This window comes from Astatotilapia calliptera, chromosome 3 (assembly GCF_964374335.1).
Source record: "Astatotilapia calliptera chromosome 3, fAstCal68.1, whole genome shotgun sequence".
Taxonomy (NCBI): Eukaryota; Metazoa; Chordata; class Actinopteri; order Cichliformes; family Cichlidae; genus Astatotilapia; species Astatotilapia calliptera.
Window position 1 is genome coordinate 22,185,897 of NC_137424.1, and position 16,250 is coordinate 22,202,146.

At 58.8% G+C, this 16,250-nt stretch overlaps 5 non-coding genes and 1 pseudogene across 5 annotated transcripts; all 6 read right to left on the reverse strand.

Annotated features, from left to right (window-relative positions):
* Positions 1 to 671: 671 nt before the first annotated feature.
* Positions 672 to 790, reverse strand: LOC145426342 (5S ribosomal RNA). The gene has a single exon (XR_013907052.1). It is a non-coding gene; the product is annotated as a 5S ribosomal RNA (ribosomal RNA).
* A 2,084-nt stretch (positions 791 to 2,874) lies between these two features.
* On the reverse strand, positions 2,875 to 2,993 carry LOC145427253 (5S ribosomal RNA). The gene has a single exon (XR_013907985.1). It is a non-coding gene; the product is annotated as a 5S ribosomal RNA (ribosomal RNA).
* A 6,714-nt stretch (positions 2,994 to 9,707) lies between these two features.
* On the reverse strand, positions 9,708 to 9,826 carry LOC145427345 (5S ribosomal RNA; annotated as a pseudogene).
* Positions 9,827 to 11,755: 1,929 nt separating this feature from the next.
* On the reverse strand, positions 11,756 to 11,874 carry LOC145427149 (5S ribosomal RNA). Its single transcript, XR_013907873.1, has one exon. It is a non-coding gene; the product is annotated as a 5S ribosomal RNA (ribosomal RNA).
* Positions 11,875 to 14,506: 2,632 nt separating this feature from the next.
* Positions 14,507 to 14,625, reverse strand: LOC145427138 (5S ribosomal RNA). The gene has a single exon (XR_013907862.1). It is a non-coding gene; the product is annotated as a 5S ribosomal RNA (ribosomal RNA).
* A 1,056-nt stretch (positions 14,626 to 15,681) lies between these two features.
* Positions 15,682 to 15,800, reverse strand: LOC145426343 (5S ribosomal RNA). The gene has a single exon (XR_013907053.1). It is a non-coding gene; the product is annotated as a 5S ribosomal RNA (ribosomal RNA).
* Between the last annotated feature and the right edge of the window lie 450 nt (positions 15,801 to 16,250).

Below are 16,250 nucleotides of genomic sequence, written 5' to 3' on the forward strand. Positions count from 1 at the left end.
GCACTGGTGTGGTGTAAGTGGCCTCAGCCAGCAGCCACAGGCCCTGGTGTGGTGTAAGTGGCCTCAGCCAGCAGCCACAGGCCCTGGTGTGGTGTAAGTGGCCTGAGCCAGCAGCCACAGGCCCTGGTGTGGTGTAAGTGGCCTCAGCCAGTGCCACAGGCCCTAGTGTGGTGTAAGTGGCCTGAGCAAGAGTCACAGACCCTGGTGTGGTGTAATTGGCCTCAATAGCAACTAATGCCCTGGTGTGGTGTAGGTGGCCTCAGCCAGCAGCCACAGGCCCTGGTGTGGTGTAAGTGGCCTCAGCCAGTGCCACAGGCCCTGATGTGGTGTAAGTGGCCTGAGCAAGAGCCACAGACCCTGGTGTGGTGTAATTGGCCTCAATAGCAACTAATGCCCTGGTGTGGTGTAAGTGGCCTCAGCCAGCAGCCACAGGCCCTGGTGTGGTGTAAGTGGCCTCAGCCAGCAGCCACAGGCCCTGATGTGGTGTAAGTGGCCCCAGCCGGTCACTCAGGCCCTGGTGTGGTGTAGGTGGCATCAGCTAGCAGCACAAGACATTGGAAAACAGCCAAAAGCAATGTCGTTAATGTGCCCTCATTAATGGGCAGCTGCTTTTGGTCTTTTAATACACCCCTTCTCTGGATCAAAAGCGGTTCAATGACATGAAAAAGAAAGGCTTACAGCACCAGGTATTCCCAGGCAGTCTCCCATCCAAGTACTAACCAAGCCCAGCCCTGCTTAGCTTCCGAGATCAGACGAGGTCGGGCGTGCTCAGGGTGGTATGGCCGTAAGCTGCTGGCCCCAGCACAATGTCTCAATTTATGGATTCAACTGATTAGGTGGCAAGTACCTGAAGTTACGAAGACAATCCTTTAACCATACCTGCATGTTTGCATAATACCCTAACCCAAAGGCTCAGTTTAGCATTTATCTAACAGCACAGGCCCTGGATTGTTGAAGATGGCCTCAGGAACCAGCACAGGGCCTGGTGTGTTGTACATGGCCACAGCTAGCAGCACAGGGCCTGGTTTGGTGAAGATGGCCTCGGCCAGAAGCGCAGGGCCTGGTGTGATGTGAGTGGCCTGAGCAAGAGCCACAGGCCCTGGTGTGGTGTAAGTGGCCTCAGCCAGAAGCCACAGGCACTGGTGTGGTGTAAGTGGCCTCAGCCAGCAGCCACAGTCCCTGGTGTGGTGTAAGTGGCCTCAGCCAGCAGCCACAGGCCCTGGTGTGGTGTAAGTGGCCTCAGCCAGCAGCCACAGGCCCTGGTGTGGTGTAAGTGGCCTCAGCCAGCAGCCACAGGCCCTGGTGTGGTGTAAGTGGCCTCAGCCAGTGCCACAGGCCCTGGTGTGGTGTAAGTGGCCTGAGCAAGAGCCACAGACCCTGGTGTGGTGTAATTGGCCTCAATAGCAACTAATGCCCTGGTGTGGTGTAGGTGGCCTCAGCCAGCAGCCACAGGCCCTGGTGTGGTGTAAGTGGCCTCAGCCAGTGCCACAGGCCCTGGTGTGGTGTAAGGGGCCTCAATAGCAACTAAGGCCCTGGTGTGGTGTAAGTGGCCTCAGCCAGCAGCCACAGGCCCTGGTGTGGTGTAAGTGACCTCAGCCAGCAGCCACAGGCCCTGGTGTGGTGTAAGTGGCCTCAGCCAGCAGCCACAGGCCCTGGTGTGGTGTAAGTGGCCTCAGCCAGTGCCACAGGCCCTGGTGTGGTGTAAGTGGCCTGAGCAAGAGTCACAGACCCTGGTGTGGTGTAATTGGCCTCAATAGCAACTAATGCCCTGGTGTGGTGTAGGTGGCCTCAGCCAGCAGCCACAGGCCCTGGTGTGGTGTAAGGGGCCTCAATAGCAACTAATGCCCTGGTGTGGTGTAAGTGGCCTCAGCCAGCAGCCACAGGCACTGGTGTGGTGTAAGTGCCCTCAGCCAGCAGCCACAGGCCCTGGTGTGGTGTAAGTGGCCTCAGCCAGCAGCCACAGGCCCTGGTGTGGTGTAAGTGGCCTGAGCAAGAGCCACAGGCCCTGGTGTGGTGTAAGTGGCCTCAGCCAGAAGCCACAGGCACTGGTGTGGTGTAAGTGCCCTCAGCCAGCAGCCACAGGCACTGGTGTGGTGTAAGTGACCTCAGCCAGCAGCCACAGGCCCTGGTGTGGTGTAAGTGGCCTCAGCCAGCAGCCACAGGCCCTGGTGTGGTGTAAGTGGCCTCAGCCAGAAGCCACATGCACTGGTGTGGTGTAAGTGCCCTCAGCCAGCAGCCACAGGCACTGGTGTGGTGTAAGTGACCTCAGCCAGCAGCCACAGGCCCTGGTGTGGTGTAAGTGGCCTCAGCCAGCAGCCACAGGCCCTGGTGTGGTGTAAGTGGCCTCAGCCAGCAGCCACAGGCCCTGGTGTGGTGTAAGTGGCCTGAGCAAGAGTCACAGACCCTGGTGTGGTGTAATTGGCCTCAATAGCAACTAATGCCCTGGTGTGGTGTAGGTGGCCTCAGCCAGCAGCCACAGGCCCTGGTGTGGTGTAAGTGGCCTCAGCCAGTGCCACAGGCCCTGATGTGGTGTAAGTGGCCTGAGCAAGAGCCACAGACCCTGGTGTGGTGTAATTGGCCTCAATAGCAACTAATGCCCTGGTGTGGTGTAAGTGGCCTCAGCCAGCAGCCACAGGCCCTGGTGTGGTGTAAGTGGCCTCAGCCAGCAGCCACAGGCCCTGATGTGGTGTAAGTGGCCCCAGCCGGTCACTCAGGCCCTGGTGTGGTGTAGGTGGCATCAGCTAGCAGCACAATACATTGGAAAACAGCCAAAAGCAATGTCGTTAATGTGCCCTCATTAATGGGCAGCTGCTTTTGGTCTTTTAATACACCCCTTCTCTGGATCAAAAGCGGTTCAATGACATGAAAATGAAAGGCTTACAGCACCAGGTATTCCCAGGTAGTCTCCCATCCAAATACTAACCAAGCCCAGCCCTGCTTAGCTTCCGAGATCAGACGAGGTCGGGCATGCTCAGGGTGGTATGGCCGTAATCTGCTGGCCCCAGCACAATGTCTCAATTTATGGATTCAACTGATTAGGTGGCAAGTACCTGAAGTTACGAAGACAATCCTTTAACCATACCTGCATGTTTGCATAATACCCTAACCCAAAGGCTCAGTTTAGCATTTATCTAACAGCACAGGCCCTGGATTGTTGAAGATGGCCTCAGGAACCAGCACAGGGCCTGGTGTGTTGTACATGGCCACAGCTAGCAGCACAGGGCCTGGTTTGGTGAAGATGGCCTCGGCCAGAAGCGCAGGGCCTGGTGTGATGTGAGTGGCCTGAGCAAGAGCCACAGGCCCTGGTGTGGTGTAAGTGGCCTCAGCCAGAAGCCACAGTCCCTGGTGTGGTGTAAGTGGCCTCAGCCAGCAGCCACAGGCCCTGGTGTGGTGTAAGTGGCCTCAGCCAGCAGCCACAGTCCCTGGTGTGGTGTAAGTGGCCTCAGCCAGCAGCCACAGGCCCTGGTGTGGTGTAAGTGACCTCAGCCAGCAGCCACAGTCCCTGGTGTGGTGTAAGTGGCCTCAGCCAGCAGCCACAGGCCCTGGTGTGGTGTAAGTGACCTCAGCCAGCAGCCACAGGCCCTGGTGTGGTGTAAGTGGCCTCAGCCAGCAGCCACAGGCCCTGGTGTGGTGTAAGTGGCCTGAGCCAGCTGCCACAGGCCCTGGTGTGGTGTAAGTGGCCTCAGCCAGAAGCCACAGGCACTGGTGTGGTGTAAGTGCCCTCAGCCAGCAGCCACAGGCCCTGGTGTGGTGTAAGTGACCTCAGCCAGCAGCCACAGGCCCTGGTGTGGTGTAAGTGGCCTCAGCCAGCAGCCACAGGCCCTGGTGTGGTGTAAGTGGCCTCAGCCAGTGCCACAGGCCCTGGTGTGGTGTAAGTGGCCTGAGCAAGAGTCACAGACCCTGGTGTGGTGTAATTGGCCTCAATAGCAACTAATGCCCTGGTGTGGTGTAGGTGGCCTCAGCCAGCAGCCACAGGCCCTGGTGTGGTGTAAGTGGCCTCAGCCAGTGCCACAGGCCCTGGTGTGGTGTAAGGGGCCTCAATAGCAACTAATGCCCTGGTGTGGTGTAAGTGGCCTCAGCCAGCAGCCACAGGCACTGGTGTGGTGTAAGTGCCCTCAGCCAGCAGCCACAGGCCCTGGTGTGGTGTAAGTGGCCTCAGCCAGCAGCCACAGGCCCTGGTGTGGTGTAAGTGGCCTGAGCAAGAGCCACAGGCCCTGGTGTGGTGTAAGTGGCCTCAGCCAGAAGCCACAGGCACTGGTGTGGTGTAAGTGACCTCAGCCAGCAGCCACAGGCCCTGGTGTGGTGTAAGTGGCCTCAGCCAAAAGCCACAGGCACTGGTGTGGTGTAAGTGCCCTCAGCCAGCAGCCACAGGCACTGGTGTGGTGTAAGTGACCTCAGCCAGCAGCCACAGGCCCTGGTGTGGTGTAAGTGGCCTCAGCCAGCAGCCACAGGCCCTGGTGTGGTGTAAGTGGCCTCAGCCAGTGCCACAGGCCCTGGTGTGGTGTAAGTGGCCTGAGCAAGAGTCACAGACCCTGGTGTGGTGTAATTGGCCTCAATAGCAACTAATGCCCTGGTGTGGTGTAAGTGGCCTCAGCCAGCAGCCACAGGCCCTGGTGTGGTGTAAGTGGCCTGAGCAAGAGCCACAGGCCCTGGTGTGGTGTAAGTGGCCTCAGCCAGAAGCCACAGGCACTGGTGTGGTGTAAGTGGCCTCAGCCAGCAGCCACAGTCCCTGGTGTGGTGTAAGTGGCCTCAGCCAGCAGCCACAGGCCCTGGTGTGGTGTAAATGGCCTCAGCCAGCAGCCACAGGCCCTGGTGTGGTGTAAGTGGCCTCAGCCAGAGCCACAGGCCATGGTGTGGTGTAAGTGGCCTCAGCCAGTGCCACAGGCCCTGGTGTGGTGTAAGTGGCCTGAGCAAGAGCCACAGACCCTGGTGTGGTGTAATTGGCCTCAATAGCAACTAATGCCCTGGTGTGGTGTAGGTGGCCTCAGCCAGCAGCCACAGGCCCTGGTGTGGTGTAAGGGGCCTCAATAGCAACTAATGCCCTGGTGTGGTGTAAGTGGCCTCAGCCAGCAGCCACAGGCACTGGTGTGGTGTAAGTGGCCTCAGCCAGCAGCCACAGGCCCTGGTGTGGTGTAAGTGGCCTCAGCCAGCAGCCACAGGCCCTGGTGTGGTGTAAGTGGCCTGAGCCAGCTGCCACAGGCCCTAGTGTGGTGTAAGTGGCCTCAGCCAGAAGCCACAGGCACTGGTGTGGTGTAAGTGCCCTCAGCCAGCAGCCACACGCCCTGGTGTGGTGTAAGTGACCTCAGCCAGCAGCCAAAGGCCCTGGTGTGGTGTAAGTGGCCTCAGCCAGCAGCCACAGGCCCTGGTGTGGTGTAAGTGGCCTCAGCCAGTGCCACAGGCCCTGGTGTGGTGTAAGTGGCCTGAGCAAGAGTCACAGACCCTGGTGTGGTGTAATTGGCCTCAATAGCAACTAATGCCCTGGTGTGGTGTAGGTGGCCTCAGCCAGCAGCCACAGGCCCTGGTGTGGTGTAAGTGGCCTCAGCCAGTGCCACAGGCCCTGGTGTGGTGTAAGTGGCCTCAGCCAGAAGCCACAGGCACTGGTGTGGTGTAAGTGCCCTCAGCCAGCAGCCACAGGCCCTGGTGTGGTGTAAGTGACCTCAGCCAGCAGCCACAGGCCCTGGTGTGGTGTAAGTGGCCTCAGCCAGCAGCCACAGGCCCTGGTGTGGTGTAAGTGGCCTCAGCCAGTGCCAAAGGCCCTGGTGTGGTGTAAGTGGCCTCAGCCAGTGCCAAAGGCCCTGGTGTGGTGTAAGTGGCCTGAGCAAGAGTCACAGACCCTGGTGTGGTGTAATTGGCCTCAATAGCAACTAATGCCCTGGTGTGGTGTAGGTGGCCTCAGCCAGCAGCCACAGGCCCTGGTGTGGTGTAAGTGGCCTCAGCCAGTGCCACAGGCCCTGGTGTGGTGTAAGGGGCCTCAATAGCAACTAATGCCCTGGTGTGGTGTAAGTGGCCTCAGCCAGCAGCCACAGGCACTGGTGTGGTGTAAGTGCCCTCAGCCAGCAGCCACAGGCCCTGGTGTGGTGTAAGTGGCCTCAGCCAGCAGCCACAGGCCCTGGTGTGGTGTAAGTGGCCTCAGCCAGAAGCCACAGGCACTGGTGTGGTGTAAGTGCCCTCAGCCAGCAGCCACAGGCACTGGTGTGGTGTAAGTGACCTCAGCCAGCAGCCACAGGCCCTGGTGTGGTGTAAGTGGCCTCAGCCAGCAGCCACAGGCCCTGGTGTGGTGTAAGTGGCCTCAGCCAGAAGCCACAGGCACTGGTGTGGTGTAAGTGCCCTCAGCCAGCAGCCACAGGCACTGGTGTGGTGTAAGTGACCTCAGCCAGCAGCCACAGGCCCTGGTGTGGTGTAAGTGGCCTCAGCCAGCAGCCACAGGCCCTGGTGTGGTGTAAGTGACCTCAGCCAGCAGCCACAGGCCCTGGTGTGGTGTAAGTGGCCTCAGCCAGCAGCCACAGGCCCTGGTGTGGTGTAAGTGGCCTGAGCCAGCTGCCACAGGCCCTGGTGTGGTGTAAGTGGCCTCAGCCAGAAGCCACAGGCACTGGTGTGGTGTAAGTGCCCTCAGCCAGCAGCCACAGGCCCTGGTGTGGTGTAAGTGACCTCAGCCAGCAGCCACAGGCCCTGGTGTGGTGTAAGTGGCCTCAGCCAGCAGCCACAGGCCCTGGTGTGGTGTAAGTGGCCTCAGCCAGTGCCACAGGCCCTGGTGTGGTGTAAGTGGCCTGAGCAAGAGTCACAGACCCTGGTGTGGTGTAATTGGCCTCAATAGCAACTAATGCCCTGGTGTGGTGTAGGTGGCCTCAGCCAGCAGCCACAGGCCCTGGTGTGGTGTAAGTGGCCTCAGCCAGTGCCACAGGCCCTGGTGTGGTGTAAGGGGCCTCAATAGCAACTAATGCCCTGGTGTGGTGTAAGTGGCCTCAGCCAGCAGCCACAGGCACTGGTGTGGTGTAAGTGCCCTCAGCCAGCAGCCACAGGCCCTGGTGTGGTGTAAGTGGCCTCAGCCAGCAGCCACAGGCCCTGGTGTGGTGTAAGTGGCCTGAGCAAGAGCCACAGGCCCTGGTGTGGTGTAAGTGGCCTCAGCCAGAAGCCACAGGCACTGGTGTGGTGTAAGTGACCTCAGCCAGCAGCCACAGGCCCTGGTGTGGTGTAAGTGGCCTCAGCCAAAAGCCACAGGCACTGGTGTGGTGTAAGTGCCCTCAGCCAGCAGCCACAGGCACTGGTGTGGTGTAAGTGACCTCAGCCAGCAGCCAAAGGCCCTGGTGTGGTGTAAGTGGCCTCAGCCAGCAGCCACAGGCCCTGGTGTGGTGTAAGTGGCCTCAGCCAGTGCCACAGGCCCTGGTGTGGTGTAAGTGGCCTGAGCAAGAGTCACAGACCCTGGTGTGGTGTAATTGGCCTCAATAGCAACTAATGCCCTGGTGTGGTGTAAGTGGCCTCAGCCAGCAGCCACAGGCCCTGGTGTGGTGTAAGTGGCCTGAGCAAGAGCCACAGGCCCTGGTGTGGTGTAAGTGGCCTCAGCCAGAAGCCACAGGCACTGGTGTGGTGTAAGTGGCCTCAGCCAGCAGCCACAGTCCCTGGTGTGGTGTAAGTGGCCTCAGCCAGCAGCCACAGGCCCTGGTGTGGTGTAAATGGCCTCAGCCAGCAGCCACAGGCCCTGGTGTGGTGTAAGTGGCCTCAGCCAGAGCCACAGGCCATGGTGTGGTGTAAGTGGCCTCAGCCAGTGCCACAGGCCCTGGTGTGGTGTAAGTGGCCTGAGCAAGAGCCACAGACCCTGGTGTGGTGTAATTGGCCTCAATAGCAACTAATGCCCTGGTGTGGTGTAGGTGGCCTCAGCCAGCAGCCACAGGCCCTGGTGTGGTGTAAGGGGCCTCAATAGCAACTAATGCCCTGGTGTGGTGTAAGTGGCCTCAGCCAGCAGCCACAGGCACTGGTGTGGTGTAAGTGGCCTCAGCCAGCAGCCACAGGCCCTGGTGTGGTGTAAGTGGCCTCAGCCAGCAGCCACAGGCCCTGGTGTGGTGTAAGTGGCCTGAGCCAGCTGCCACAGGCCCTAGTGTGGTGTAAGTGGCCTCAGCCAGAAGCCACAGGCACTGGTGTGGTGTAAGTGCCCTCAGCCAGCAGCCACACGCCCTGGTGTGGTGTAAGTGACCTCAGCCAGCAGCCAAAGGCCCTGGTGTGGTGTAAGTGGCCTCAGCCAGCAGCCACAGGCCCTGGTGTGGTGTAAGTGGCCTCAGCCAGTGCCACAGGCCCTGGTGTGGTGTAAGTGGCCTGAGCAAGAGTCACAGACCCTGGTGTGGTGTAATTGGCCTCAATAGCAACTAATGCCCTGGTGTGGTGTAGGTGGCCTCAGCCAGCAGCCACAGGCCCTGGTGTGGTGTAAGTGGCCTCAGCCAGTGCCACAGGCCCTGGTGTGGTGTAAGTGGCCTCAGCCAGAAGCCACAGGCACTGGTGTGGTGTAAGTGCCCTCAGCCAGCAGCCACAGGCCCTGGTGTGGTGTAAGTGACCTCAGCCAGCAGCCACAGGCCCTGGTGTGGTGTAAGTGGCCTCAGCCAGCAGCCACAGGCCCTGGTGTGGTGTAAGTGGCCTCAGCCAGTGCCAAAGGCCCTGGTGTGGTGTAAGTGGCCTCAGCCAGTGCCAAAGGCCCTGGTGTGGTGTAAGTGGCCTGAGCAAGAGTCACAGACCCTGGTGTGGTGTAATTGGCCTCAATAGCAACTAATGCCCTGGTGTGGTGTAGGTGGCCTCAGCCAGCAGCCACAGGCCCTGGTGTGGTGTAAGTGGCCTCAGCCAGTGCCACAGGCCCTAGTGTGGTGTAAGTGGCCTGAGCAAGAGTCACAGACCCTGGTGTGGTGTAAGGGGCCTCAATAGCAACTAATGCCCTGGTGTGGTGTAAGTGGCCTCAGCCAGCAGCCACAGGCACTGGTGTGGTGTAAGTGCCCTCAGCCAGCAGCCACAGGCCCTGGTGTGGTGTAAGTGGCCTCAGCCAGCAGCCACAGGCCCTGGTGTGGTGTAAGTGGCCTCAGCCAGAAGCCACAGGCACTGGTGTGGTGTAAGTGCCCTCAGCCAGCAGCCACAGGCACTGGTGTGGTGTAAGTGACCTCAGCCAGCAGCCACAGGCCCTGGTGTGGTGTAAGTGGCCTCAGCCAGCAGCCACAGGCCCTGGTGTGGTGTAAGTGGCCTCAGCCAGAAGCCACAGGCACTGGTGTGGTGTAAGTGCCCTCAGCCAGCAGCCACAGGCACTGGTGTGGTGTAAGTGACCTCAGCCAGCAGCCACAGGCCCTGGTGTGGTGTAAGTGGCCTCAGCCAGTGCCACAGGCCCTGATGTGGTGTAAGTGGCCTGAGCAAGAGCCACAGACCCTGGTGTGGTGTAATTGGCCTCAATAGCAACTAATGCCCTGATGTGGTGTAAGTGGCCTCAGCCAGCAGCCACAGGCCCTGGTGTGGTGTAAGTGGCCTCAGCCAGCAGCCACAGGCCCTGATGTGGTGTAAGTGGCCCCAGCCGGTCACTCAGGCCCTGGTGTGGTGTAGGTGGCATCAGCTAGCAGCACAAGACATTGGAAAACAGCCAAAAGCAATGTCGTTAATGTGCCCTCATTAATGGGCAGCTGCTTTTGGTCTTTTAATACACCCCTTCTCTGGATCAAAAGCGGTTCAATGACATGAAAAAGAAAGGCTTACAGCACCAGGTATTCCCAGGCAGTCTCCCATCCAAGTACTAAACAAGCCCAGCCCTGCTTAGCTTCCGAGATCAGACGAGGTCGGGCATGCTCAGGGTTGTATGGCCGTAAGCTGCTGGCCCCAGCACAATGTCTCAATTTATGGATTCAACTGATTAGGTGGCAAGTACCTGAAGTTACGAAGACAATCCTTTAACCATACCTGCATGTTTGCATAATACCCTAACCCAAAGGCTCAGTTTAGCATTTATCTAACAGCACAGGCCCTGGATTGTTGAAGATGGCCTCAGGAACCAGCACAGGGCCTGGTGTGTTGTACATGGCCACAGCTAGCAGCACAGGGCCTGGTTTGGTGAAGATGGCCTCGGCCAGAAGCGCAGGGCCTGGTGTGATGTGAGTGGCCTGAGCAAGAGCCACAGGCCCTGGTGTGGTGTAAGTGGCCTCAGCCAGAAGCCACAGGCACTGGTGTGGTGTAAGTGGCCTCAGCCAGCAGCCACAGTCCCTGGTGTGGTGTAAGTGGCCTCAGCCAGCAGCCACAGGCCCTGGTGTGGTGTAAGTGGCCTCAGCCAGCAGCCACAGGCCCTGGTGTGGTGTAAGTGGCCTCAGCCAGCAGCCACAGGCCCTGGTGTGGTGTAAGTGGCCTCAGCCAGTGCCACAGGCCCTGGTGTGGTGTAAGGGGCCTCAATAGCAACTAATGCCCTGGTGTGGTGTAAGTGGCCTCAGCCAGCAGCCACAGGCACTGGTGTGGTGTAAGTGCCCTCAGCCAGCAGCCACAGGCCCTGGTGTGGTGTAAGTGGCCTGAGCAAGAGCCACAGGCCCTGGTGTGGTGTAAGTGGCCTCAGCCAGAAGCCACAGGCACTGGTGTGGTGTAAGTGCCCTCAGCCAGCAGCCACAGGCACTGGTGTGGTGTAAGTGACCTCAGCCAGCAGCCACAGGCCCTGGTGTGGTGTAAGTGGCCTCAGCCAGCAGCCACAGGCCCTGGTGTGGTGTAAGTGGCCTCAGCCAGAAGCCACAGGCACTGGTGTGGTGTAAGTGCCCTCAGCCAGCAGCCACAGGCACTGGTGTGGTGTAAGTGACCTCAGCCAGCAGCCACAGGCCCTGGTGTGGTGTAAGTGGCCTCAGCCAGCAGCCACAGGCCCTGGTGTGGTGTAAGTGGCCTCAGCCAGTGCCACAGGCCCTGGTGTGGTGTAAGTGGCCTGAGCAAGAGTCACAGACCCTGGTGTGGTGTAATTGGCCTCAATAGCAACTAATGCCCTGGTGTGGTGTAAGTGGCCTCAGCCAGTGCCACAGGCCCTGATGTGGTGTAAGTGGCCTGAGCAAGAGCCACAGACCCTGGTGTGGTGTAATTGGCCTCAATAGCAACTAATGCCCTGGTGTGGTGTAAGTGGCCTCAGCCAGCAGCCACAGGCCCTGGTGTGGTGTAAGTGGCCTCAGCCAGCAGCCACAGGCCCTGATGTGGTGTAAGTGGCCCCAGCCGGTCACTCAGGCCCTGGTGTGGTGTAGGTGGCATCAGCTAGCAGCACAAGACATTGGAAAACAGCCAAAAGCAATGTCGTTAATGTGCCCTCATTAATGGGCAGCTGCTTTTGGTCTTTTAATACACCCCTTCTCTGGATCAAAAGCGGTTCAATGACATGAAAATGAAAGGCTTACAGCACCAGGTATTCCCAGGTAGTAGCAACTAATGCCCTGGTGTGGTGTAAGTGGCCTCAGCCAGCAGCCACAGGCCCTGGTGTGGTGTAAGTGGCCTCAGCCAGTGCCACAGGCCCTGGTGTGGTGTAAGTGGCCTGAGCAAGAGCCACAGACCCTGGTGTGGTGTAATTGGCCTCAATAGCAACTAATGCCCTGGTGTGGTGTAAGTGGCCTCAGCCAGCAGCCACAGGCCCTGGTGTGGTGTAGGTGGCATCAGCTAGCAGCACAAGACATTGGAAAACAGCCAAAATCAATGTCGTTAATGTGCCCTCATTAATGGGCAGCTGCTTTTGGTCTTTTAATACACCCCTTCTCTGGATCAAAAGCGGTTCAATGACATGAAAAAGAAAGGCTTACAGCACCAGGTATTCCCAGGTAGTCTCCCATCCAAGTACTAACCAAGCACAGCCCTGCTTAGCTTCCGAGATCAGACGAGGTCGGGCGTGCTCAGGGTGGTATGGCCGTAAGCTGCTGGCCCCAGCACAATGTCTCAATTTATGGATTCAACTGATTAGGTGGCAAGTACCTGAAGTTACGAAGACAATCCTTTAACCATACCTGCATGTTTGCATAATACCCTAACCCAAAGGCTCAGTTTAGCATTTATCTAACAGCACAGGCCCTGGATTGTTGAAGATGGCCTCAGGAACCAGCACAGGGCCTGGTGTGTTGTACATGGCCACAGCTAGCAGCACAGGGCCTGGTTTGGTGAAGATGGCCTCGGCCAGAAGCGCAGGGCCTGGTGTGATGTGAGTGGCCTGAGCAAGAGCCACAGGCCCTGGTGTGGTGTAATTGGCCTCAGCCAGCAGCCACAGGCCCTGGTGTGGTGTAAGTGGCCTCAGCCAGTGCCACAGGCCCTGGTGTGGTGTAAGTGGCCTGAGCAAGAGTCACAGACCCTGGTGTGGTGTAATTGGCCTCAATAGCAACTAAGGCCCTGGTGTGGTGTAAGTGGCCTCAGCCAGAAGCCACAGGCACTGGTGTGGTGTAAGTGGCCTCAGCCAGCAGCCACAGGCCCTGGTGTGGTGTAAGTGGCCTCAGCCAGCAGCCACAGGCCCTGGTGTGGTGTAAGTGGCCTCAGCCAGCAGCCACAGGCCCTGGTGTGGTGTAAGTGGCCTCAGCCAGAGCCACAGGCCCTGGTGTGGTGTAAGTGGCCTCAGCCAGTGCCACAGGCCCTGGTGTGGTGTAAGTGGCCTGAGCAAGAGCCACAGACCCTGGTGTGGTGTAATTGGCCTCAATAGCAACTAATGCCCTGGTGTGGTGTAGGTGGCCTCAGCCAGCAGCCACAGGCCCTGGTGTGGTGTAAGTGGCCTCAATAGCAACTAATGCCCTGGTGTGGTGTAAGTGGCCTCAGCCAGCAGCCACAGGCCCTGGTGTGGTGTAAGTGGCCTCAGCCAGTGCCACAGGCCCTGGTGTGGTGTAAGTGGCCTGAGCAAGAGCCACAGACCCTGGTGTGGTGTAATTGGCCTCAATAGCAACTAATGCCCTGGTGTGGTGTAGGTGGCCTCAGCCAGCAGCCACAGGCCCTGGTGTGGTGTAAGTGGCCTCAGCCAGTGCCACAGGCCCTGGTGTGGTGTAAGGGGCCTCAATAGCAACTAATGCCCTGGTGTGGTGTAAGTGGCCTCAGCCAGCAGCCACAGGCACTGATGTGGTGTAAGTGGCCTCAGCCAGCAGCCACAGGCCCTGGTGTGGTGTAAGTGGCCTCAGCCAGCAGCCACAGGCACTGGTGTGGTGTAAGTGGCCTGAGCCAGCAGCCACAGGCCCTGGTGTGGTGTAAGTGGCCTCAGTCAGAAGCCACAGGCACTGGTGTGGTGTAAGTGCCCTCAGCCAGCAGCCACAGGCCCTGGTGTGGTGTAAGTGACCTCAGCCAGCAGCCACAGGCCCTGGCGTGGTGTAAGTGGCCTCAGCCAGCAGCCACAGGCCTTGGTGTGGTGTAAGTGGCCTCAGCCAGTGCCACAGGCCCTGGTGTGGTGTAATTGGCCTCAATAGCAACTAATGCCCTGGTGTGGTGTAGGTGGCCTCAGCCAGCAGCCACAGGCCCTGGTGTGGTGTAAGTGGCCTCAGCCAGTGCCACAGGCCCTGGTGTGGTGTAAGGGGCCTCAATAGCAACTAATGCCCTGGTGTGGTGTAAGTGGCCTCAGCCAGCAGCCACAGGCCCTGGTGTGGTGTAAGTGGCCTCAGCCAGCAGCCACAGGCCCTGGTGTGGTGTAAGTGCCCTCAGCCAGCAGCCACAGGCCCTGGTGTGGTGTAAGTGGCCTCAGCCAGCAGCCACAGGCCCTGGTGTGGTGTAAGTGGCCTGAGCCAGCAGCCACAGGCCCTGGTGTGGTGTAAGTGGCCTGAGCAAGAGCCACAGGCCCTGGTGTGGTGTAAGTGGCCTCAGCCAGAAGCCACAGGCCCTGGTGTGGTGTAAGTGACCTCAGCCAACAGCCACAGGCCCTGGTGTGGTGTAAGTGGCCTCAGCCAGCAGCCACAGGCCCTGGTGTGGTGTAAGTGACCTCAGCCAGCAGCCACAGGCCCTGGTGTGGTGTAAGTGGCCTCAGCCAGCAGCCACAGGCCCTGGTGTGGTGTAAGTGGCCTCAGCCAGTGCCACAGGCCCTGGTGTGGTGTAAGTGGCCTGAGCAAGAGTCACAGACCCTGGTGTGGTGTAATTGGCCTCAATAGCAACTAATGCCCTGGTGTGGTGTAGGTGGCCTCAGCCAGCAGCCACAGGCCCTGGTGTGGTGTAAGTGGCCTCAGCCAGTGCCACAGGCCCTGGTGTGGTGTAAGTGGCCTGAGCAAGAGCCACAGACCCTGGTGTGGTGTAATTGGCCTCAATAGCAACTAATGCCCTGGTGTGGTGTAAGTGGCCTCAGCCAGCAGCCACAGGCCCTGGTGTGGTGTAAGTGGCCTCAGCCAGCAGCCACAGGCCCTGATGTGGTGTAAGTGGCCCCAGCCGGTCACTCAGGCCCTGGTGTGGTGTAGGTGGCATCAGCTAGCAGCACAAGACATTGGAAAACAGCCAAAAGCAATGTCGTTAATGTGCCCTCATTAATGGGCAGCTGGTTTTGGTCTTTTAATACACCCCTTCTCTGGATCAAAAGCGGTTCAATGACATGAAAATGAAAGGCTTACAGCACAAGGTATTCCCAGGTAGTCTCCCATCCAAGTACTAACCAAGCCCAGCCCTGCTTAGCTTCAGAGATCAGACGAGGTCAGGCGTGCTCAGGGTGGTATGGCCGTAAGCTGCTGGCCCCAGCACAATGTCTCAATTTATGGATTCAACTGATTAGGTGGCAAGTACCTGAAGTTACGAAGACAATCCTTTAACCATACCTGCATGTTTGCATAATACCCTAACCCAAAGGCTCAGTTTAGCATTTATCTAACAGCACAGGCCCTGGATTGTTGAAGATGGCCTCAGGAACCAGCACAGGGCCTGGTGTGTTGTACATGGCCACAGCTAGCAGCACAGGGCCTGGTTTGGTGAAGATGGCCTCGGCCAGAAGCGCAGGGCCTGGTGTGATGTGAGTGGCCTGAGCAAGAGCCACAGGCCCTGGTGTGGTGTAAGTGGCCTCAGCCAGAAGCCACAGGCACTGGTGTGGTGTAAGTGGCCTCAGCCAGCAGCCACAGGCCCTGGTGTGGTGTAAGTGGCCTCAGCCAGCAGCCACAGGCCCTGGTGTGGTGTAAGTGGCCTCAGCCAGAGCCACAGGCCCTGGTGTGGTGTAAGTGGCCTCAGCCAGTGCCACAGGCCCTGGTGTGGTGTAAGTGGCCTGAGCAAGAGCCACAGACCCTGGTGTGGTGTAATTGGCCTCAATAGCAACTAATGCCCTGGTGTGGTGTAGGTGGCCTCAGCCAGCAGCCACAGGCCCTGGTGTGGTGTAAGTGGCCTCAATAGCAACTAATGCCCTGGTGTGGTGTAAGTGGCCTCAGCCAGCAGCCACAGGCCCTGGTGTGGTGTAATTGGCCTCAATAGCAACTAAGGCCCTGGTGTGGTGTAGGTGGCCTCAGCCAGCAGCCACAGGCCCTGGTGTGGTGTAAGTGGCCTCAGCCAGCAGCCACAGGCCCTGGTGTGGTGTAAGTGGCCTCAGCCAGCAGCCACAGGCCCTGATGTGGTGTAAGTGGCCCCAGCCGGTCACTCAGGCCCTGGTGTGGTGTAGGTGGCATCAGCTAGCAGCACAAGACATTGGAAAACAGCCAAAAGCAATGTCGTTAATGTGCCCTCATTAATGGGCAGCTGCTTTTGGTCTTTTAATACACCCCTTCTCTGGATCAAAAGCGGTTCAATGACATGAAAATGAAAGGCTTACAGCACCAGGTATTCCCAGGCAGTCTCCCATCCAAGTACTAACCAAGCCCAGCCCTGCTTAGCTTCCGAGATCAGACGAGGTCGGGCGTGCTCAGGGTGGTATGGCCGTAAGCTGCTGGCCCCAGCACAATGTCTCAATTTATGGATTCAACTGATTAGGTGGCAAGTACCTGAAGTTACGAAGACAATCCTTTAACCATACCTGCATGTTTGCATAATACCCTAACCCAAAGGCTCAGTTTAGCATTTATCTAACAGCACAGGCCCTGGATTGTTGAAGATGGCCTCAGGAACCAGCACAGGGCCTGGTGTGTTGTACATGGCCACAGCAAGCAGCACAGGGCCTGGTTTGGTGAAGATGGCCTCGGCCAGAAGCGCAGGGCCTGGTGTGATGTGAGTGGCCTGAGCAAGAGCCACAGGCCCTGGTGTGGTGTAATTGGCCTCAGCCAGCAGCCACAGGCCCTGGTGTGGTGTAAGTGGCCTCAGCCAGCAGCCACAGGCCCTGGTGTGGTGTAAGTGGCCTCAGCCAGTGCCACAGGCCCTGGTGTGGTGTAAGTGGCCTG